An 8,582-nucleotide genomic window follows, 5' to 3' on the forward strand; every position below is an offset into this window, starting at 1 on the left:
CGCTCGTTAATTCGGATATCAAGTCGGGTTCCAGAACGAAAATAATTATATACAGGAGTTGTTTTTCTCCTGGGTATTTAGCCCATGGAGTTCCTGGTAATTTTCCTAATGAAGTAGCGATATCACCACCGATTTTATTATTAGAAATAAATTTATATTTTTTGTACCACATTTTACATATGTATGTGTAAGTGCACGCTTTTTATTTTTTGTTAATCCATTTGTGGGGGTGGACGCTCCACATCGAACACAATATAAATCCATATTATTTATTATCTTTGCAAAACATGGATGTCGTTGATATCTCAGGTAATTTGCCGTATTCTGAGAAGTCTTCTTCTAATGAGAGTGCCTTTATTCAGGGAGTAGAGTGCGGTTTTGTTAATGTTCCTCTCCACTGTGTAGATTTCTTAACAGACTTAGTCTCAGGACCTGTGACAGTGGGAACAGTTTCTATTTTACCCGTTGAGGGCATTCATTTATTACTAAACAACGACCTCGCTGGAGACAAGGTTGTGGTTAATCCGCTTGTAACTGACAGGTCTTGCTTGGATCAGAAAGTCGATCCAATTGATAAAGAATTCCCTGATCTATTCCCAGCTTGCGCAGTTAGCAGAGCTATGGCAAAGAAAGCTCTTGAGAATGATGTAGATAAGGAATGTATTCCTTTAGCTGACACGTGTATTGGTCAGGCTTTTGATGAGGACTCTCATTCCTTGCTTGGATCATTCAGAAAGTATTGATCACAGTTATCCTCTTTTAACGACTCATTCTCTTTATTATAATCATGTTGATACTCGACAGTCACTTGACGTCGAAGAGGAAAACTATCTTGAAATCTCCTGTTTGTTTGAAATGGCCATTAGTGAAACTGAAGTACTGAAGTTCCTGTCTGTTATTTCATTAAAAATGGGATTCTTATGAGAAAATGGAGACCTCCCGAGGTACCTGCTGATGATGAATGGTCAGTGAAGTATCAATAGTTAAGTTCCAAAACCTTACAGACAGGAAATACTTGATCTGACCCATGAAACTCCATTGGCTGGTCATTTAGGGATCAATAAAACTTATCACAAGATCTTGAATCACTTTTATTGCCAAAAATAAAAAATAATGGTAAATAATATAAATACTATAGATCTTGTCATACCTATCAAATGGTAGGAAAACCAAAACAGAAAATTCCTAAGGCTCATCTACAACCTATTCCTACCTTTGACGAACCGTTTAGTAGAATTATGGCAGATTGTGTTGGTCCCTTACCTACGACCAAGTCAGGTAACCAATACCTGATGACTACTATGTGTGCGTCAACAAGGTTTCCAGAGGCAATTCCCTTGAGGAATATAAAATCAAAAACAATATTAAAGGCTTTAAAGTTTTTTAAAAGCTCATTTTGGCCTTTCCAAATCTGTCCAGTCTGATCAAGGCTCAAATTTCATGTATGGAATTTTTCACCAGGTTATGTACAAATTAGGCATTCAACAACTCCAATCTTCTGCCTATCACCCTGAGAGCCAAGGAAGATTCCATCAGACTTTGAAAAATATGATTCGATCATATTGTTTTGATACGGGTAAAGATTGGGATGAAGGCATTCATTTACTATTGTTTGCTGTTAGGGAATCAGTTCAAGAGACTTTATGGTTCAGTCCCTTTGAACTGCTTTTTGGGCTACACTGTGCGTGGACCATTGAAGTTATTGAAATAGAAACTTCTTTCAAATGAAGATCATGAAATTAATCTTCCTGATTATGTTTCTAATTTTAAGCATACGTTGTCAAAGGCTTGTGAAGTCGCAAGAGCAAATATGCACTCTACCCAATCAAAAATGAAGTCAAGATATGACAAAAACTCGAAGGAAATGAGCTTTCAGCCTGGTGATTGAGTCTTGGCTCTCTTACCCATACCACAAAATCCTCTTCAGGCCAAGTATTATGGTCCCTACACAGTTGACAGGAAAGTAAAAATAACATCATATATACTCCAGGGAGGCGTAAACAAAAATAAATCTTCACATAAACATGCTAAAAGAGTATACTGAAAGAGATAGCCAGGTTAAACATGCAAACAAATTTAGTTGTACCTGTCCCACTCAGTGAAGATTTATGTGAAGGACTATCATCGAATTCTACTGATATTGGAGTGAAAAATCTTCGGAATTTAGAAATTATCAAAGATCTCGACCAGAAACATTCACATTTGCAAGAGCAAGAAAGAAATCAACTTAAACAGTTATTATTTGAATATCAGCACTTATTTCCATATGTTCCTACAAGAAGAAACACAAATTTTTATGACGCTGAAATTGTAAATTCTAAACCTTTAAAACATCACATGTACAGGATGAAACCTCTCAAATAGGCATAGTTGAAAAAAGAAATTCAATATTTGCTGGAGAATGATTTTATAGAGCTGGGTATAAGTGACTGGAGTTCACCATGCATATTTGTTCCAAAACCAGATAAAACTTTCCGTATGTGTACTGATTATAGGAAGGTGAATAGTGTGACAAAAACAGATATTCAATCCCATTACCACGAATCGAGGACTCTATTGATAAGATCGGGATTGCTAAGTATGTCACCAAATTTGACCTTCTGAAATTTGACCTTCCACTAACGGAAAGAGCAAAGGAAATTTCGGAATTCGTAACTCTGGATGGACTTTACCAATATAAAGTAATGCCGTTTGGGATGAAAGGGTCGCCAAGTATATTTCAACGTCTCATGAATATGATTGTCCCTGGTCTAGACAATTGTGATGCTTACATCAACGATGTCATCATCTACAACGACACCTGGAAAAGAACATTTAGCAACAATTCGGAAATTCTTTGACAGACTCACAGATGCATGTTTGACAATTAATTGATCTAAAAGTGAGTTCTGACATTCTAGTGTAACTTTTCTAGGACAAGTTAAACATGTAGATGTTAAGGTCAAGGCTACTTCTGAATTTCCCGTTACTGTTAACAAAAAGTAACTGATGCGATTTTTGGGTATGGCTGGATACTATTGTAAATTTTGTTCCAATTTTTCTATAATTGCTGAACCCCTGACAAATTTATTGAGTAAGAAAACAAGTTCTTTTGGACTGAAAAATGTCAGGGGTCTTTCGAAAAGTTGAAAACCATACTTAAAAGCGCAACAGTTCTTACAGCTTCAAATTTCAGCCAATCGTTTAATTTGTCTGTTGACGCAAATGATGGGGTTGGAGCAGTTTTTATTCAAGAAGATGAAAATGGTATTGGTCATCCTGTATGCTATTCTTCTAAGAAATTATATAAGCAGCAAAGAAATTATTCAGCAATCGAGAAGGAATGTTTGGCTTTGATATTGGCATTACAACATTTTGAAGTTTACCTTAGTTCAGCTTCTTCTTTGATTATTGTGTTTAGTGACTACAACCTACTTACTTTCATCGGCAAGATGAAACAAAATCAAAGACGACTAAGGTTGAGTTTGTTGTTGCAGGAATATAATCTTGACATTAGGCACATTAAGGAAAAAGATAATTTAATAGCAGACGCACTTTCCCGTGTATAGGAATGTATTATTTCATGTACACCGTGTGTAATTTATACGAGTTCTTTTTTACCTAATGGATAAGTAGTGTTTGGTAAAACGAAAAGCTTTATGTATAACTTTCTTTTTCTTTATGAGGGAAGTGTTATGTATATTTGATTTAATTATATCTTATCTAATATATATTTATTTAAATTTAATTTTGTTTGTCACTTTTAAACTTTTATTATTTAATTTTCATTACATGCTACTGTAATGTAAATTTATTCACAAGAGATGATACCTTTGTCAGAAAATAGTTTCACCTTCACTGTAAGTTTTATAAACACCACGTGTTGATTTAGATTCTGGCCTTGATTCAAAATTAGTAGCAGCCACGTTAATAAGTTCTATTTTATTTTAAAATGATTGGTTGTTGTCGAGGTCATGATGGGACTACTAACTTAAAATATATTTTAAAAAATTATTTTTTTATTTTTGGATGTTAAATGGTTGGTTTTCGTCAGGGCCACACTGGGTGTACGTTTATTTTAACAAGTAATTTTGACGAGGTTCTGTAACAATATCACGTGACCCCTTTTTGCTTTTTAGAATACGATATAGGTGGCGCTCACCAGATAATATGTACTTTTGAGAGAGTGACGTATGTAAGGTGAAGTAGTTCGCATTTAAAACATGCACAGTGGAGAGAATGTTTGCATACCTCTATGCTACATTAATGTAATGTGGATGATATTTCTTTTGGATATTGTACTTTTGGAAATTTTACATGATTTAAGCGCACTGCTAACCAAAATGACTGCTCCCTTGTGTTAAAAAATCAGTCTGAATTAGTCTAAAGTACACTATACATAGCAGCTATTAAAATAGGGAAAATGAATTTTGCCAGACTAGACAATACCAGCTTCTGAAAGTGCAATGAATGAATTACCAAATATATAAAATGTAAAAAAAGTTATCAGCTCTTTTTTATACAAATGACCTCTGAAGTTCAGGAAGTGAAAATGACCAAGTAGAGCTAGCACTTTTTTGAAAGGTGCACATTTGAAGTAAGGCCAAGCTGTATACTCTATAACCCATAGTACACCCATCAATCATACACCAAAATAAAGGGAATTAAAGGTTCTTTGCATTATACATAAGATATACAAGGTCTTTTTTAAATAGCCAGTATAACCAGTGAGGAAAGCCGGGGACATTCTTTTTCTTTAAATTCCTAACCCTATGCAAAATGCGAAACTGTATAACGCCACCATAGCATTTGTTTTGGAGAGATATTCTCAGTACAGTTGCGCTTTTTCTTTACACTGGAAGGTGTATGTTGTGCTGTTAGGAGTTATTTCAAATTACTTGGATACAAAAAAACTTTTAAAATTCCTGGAAAATACGTGTGCTCATGTGAAATTCTTGACCAAAGACAGCTCTTATAAAAATTTATTCAAATTTCCAAAACCGGAATATTTCTTGTTTCTACAAGGAACTGTAGACTTCAACACTACAGATTACAGCATACGTCTTCGTCTTCCAACCTGGATTCTTCGTCGGGACTCAAACTTCAAATTATTAGAACAATTTTAGGACTCCTAACAAATGTTTCGTGGATTATTCATGAATTATTTTTGGAGTTGATTTTAAAAACCTGAGTCTAATTTTTTTCATTTTTACAGAATTTTTGCAGGAAAATAAATTATTGTATTTTTAAAAGGTTGCTGTTTTCACTCTTTCTTGTGTTACTGTTTATTCGAACCTAAACAAGTAACATAAGAGTATACGATGATGTGATGCTGGATAAACAATGAAATCCACCAAGAATATTTTCTCGAGGTAGACACAAAAACACAGACGTTATTTATGTTACTCGTGGATATACACAGATACCTAAAGTAATCAGAGATGTCTGCAATATTTTAGTTGTGTTTAATGGAGTCGATACACATACTCTGGGAAACATTCATCAAACTTGGTGTAGTGGGGATATGGATATGATTAAGTTCAAAAACTTTTTTCAAAAGCACAATCTACTCCAGGTCTTTATAAAATATTTGGTTGGGGGACGTCCATTAATTATGTCAACAATTTTTAGGCAATTTTTTACCCCCCTCCCCCTCCACTTGTCAACAACTGTCAAACTTTCAGTGACCCCCCTAATAAAATCCCCACCCACACACACACACAAACTAACAATATTTTATACGGCTGGCTTTTATGCTAAAAATAGAATTATGGAAATTAAAAGGTCTACAAATAAATTTTAATACATTTTTTTAAACTTGTTTAAGAGATTTCAAATTGACTATAACACTTTGAATTCATGAAAAAATCGAGAGTTTATATTCTAGCTTCTATCATCTTCCCATGGGGAAGCCAAATGTTCCTCAACTGTTATAATGAGCATAGTGGCTGATTCATTAATTTCTTGTGGAACCGATACACCCGACAGGTCAACATCATCTTCATCTAACCATTCTGCGCTTAACATCTCTCCATGAGCAATAATTGCCATCAGCTCTCTGTCTTTTGGCAGCCACTCGTATTGGCCGAATTCTTTGCGGTTGAGGAGCATGTGGTAATTGCCTAGGCCCAAGATCGCGTTGTCGGTGCTGTTGAACATGCTTCTTCAACATGACTTATGAAGCAACATAGAGGTGACAGATTTTGCAGATCCGTTCAAGCAACGACAACTGAATGGAAGGACAATACAGATCATATGAAAGAATTTTGAATGTCTTTGCCGATCGAGGTAGCAAGTTATCAACTTTCAAAGACTGATTGAAGAAAAGAGATGGAAATCTGTAAGTCGCTCTCAGATGCATCTGGTGTTTTAAGGCCTGTCTACAGTCTACAATCTACACTGAATAAAAACAAAATATGATGATGCAAGAATATGACTTCCTTGGCAAAAGCTCAACCGGTTGAGGATTAAACTGGTGGGCTGTTGACGGGCGAGCGTGTGCCATACCAACGCACCGATTAATTTCCTATTTTTTGATTTATTAAATTTATTGTAAAAAAATAACATTGTTGACCTCAATTTATCTTGAACTCCCCCTCCCCCATGTCAACAATTATCAAACTTCTTCAAACCCCCTCCCCTATTTTGTTGACATAATTAATGGACGACCATTTGAGAGATTGATATAATAATGATTTCATTACTCATACAATACAGCAGCAGAGAGGGTGCGACCACAAATAAGTGTCCGACGGGTAAACAAAATTTAGAAAAACACAAACAACAAAGACAAAGATAAAGTAACCCAGTTAGAGTTGTTGTGATTTGGATTTTTAACGTAGCTTTAACAATTGTTCATTCATGTCGCTACGATGTCTGCAATGTGGCTGTGTATAGTGATGTCTAGCACTGGGGCATCGTGCCGCAGACATGTAGCACGATATCCCACCCAGTCACATTATCCCGACACCAGGTCGACCAGTCCTAACACCAACATCTTAATACTGAACGCCTAGCGAGGCAGCTGTTTGTACCATTTTTGTAAGTCTCTGGTATGACTCGGCCGGGGATCGAACCCACGGCCTCCCACATCCGAGGCGTACGCTCTAACCACTAGGCCACCGGAGCGGTAACCCAGTTAGAGAAACTCTCGGTTAGTTAGAGGCGTCGGTTTGACGTTACTGACTATATATATATATATATATATATATATATATATATATATATATATATATATATATATATATATATATATATAAATGAGGTTTTATGTTCATAAAATATAGGGGCCCCGAGTGGCCGAGTGGTCTAAAGCGCTCTCCGTTACGGATTACTGCCATCTCACCTCTGTCTGCGCCGGTTCGAGTCTCGGATTCAGCCAATGTGGGTAGCTTCTCGTGAGTCGATGGTTCTTTCCCGGGTTCTTCCTCCACCATTAATACTGGCCGCCATGCATAGCCTATCGTGTGCTGAAAAATGGCGTTAAACCCCACAACAACAACATGTTCATAAATGTACTTTAAAGCAAGTGGTCTTTTCACCATCTCTGCTGTTAAAAATTTTAACAAATCTGTTAGCCCCGTGTGACCATTGTCACTTCCGGGGCTTAAGGTCAATTATTAAAAATATAAATTTTATTTCATTTTAAACACGATGCAATCCGTTCATTGCATTTTCAAATGCTAGTAGTCTCGCAAAATTCGTTTTCTTATTTTTAATAACTGCTAAATATATTGTACTTTAAGTCTAATTCAGTCTGATTTTTCCAGGCGATTTTTGTCAGTCATTTTGGTTAGCTGTGTGCTTGCAAGATGTACAATCTCCACAAGTACAATATCCAAAAAATCAGCCATAGCACATGAAAATAACATTGAGGTATGCTTACATTCTCTCTTTTGTACATGTTGCAAATGCAAACAACTTCACCTTAACACCAGTCACTCGCTCATAATTTCGTAATATTTGTAGAGCGCCCTCTATTTGGTCGGAAACGAGTTGTATTTATAGCCAATTTGATTACAAGTACTGGAATGTATGTATGTATCGCCCATATATGTATAAATGGGATACATTACCAGTCCAAGAGAGAGAACGTCAAGGATAGTATGTTTATCTGAACTTTCTCCGTTCCGTTATAGCTCGTCAAAACAGCAACGGAGTGGACAGCACTAGGGGTACCAAACTACGTTTCTGTTAGTTAGCGTCCGATACTTCATCCAGTGCTTTCATGAATACCATAGAGCGAACACGAGTAACTTAGCCAAGTTCGTTGACCATCGGAAAATTAAAGTGAACAACAAAAGAATAATCATCATGGAAACAAACTAGGTATGCATTGAGCTAGGTTCCCTGACTATAACACGGCAAAAGACAAAAGAGCCTGTCTAGGTTCACTGTAGGTGGTAGTTAACCACCTTTCATCCAATAGACTGGTCCCTATAATGTTGACATATAATTAGGAACGGTATTGGCATTTGACAACCTTGAACATATGGGCGAGAGATATATACGGTTAGGGAACCAGGCTATTGCCCCATACGTCCTCTCCCTACAAGTCACTTACGATCTAAACAAAATAAAAATAATTTCTATTCTCGCATCGT

This window comes from Sinohyriopsis cumingii, chromosome 9 (genome assembly GCF_028554795.1).
Source record: "Sinohyriopsis cumingii isolate HCF-2022 chromosome 9, ASM2855479v2, whole genome shotgun sequence".
Classification (NCBI taxonomy): domain Eukaryota; kingdom Metazoa; phylum Mollusca; class Bivalvia; order Unionida; family Unionidae; genus Sinohyriopsis; species Sinohyriopsis cumingii.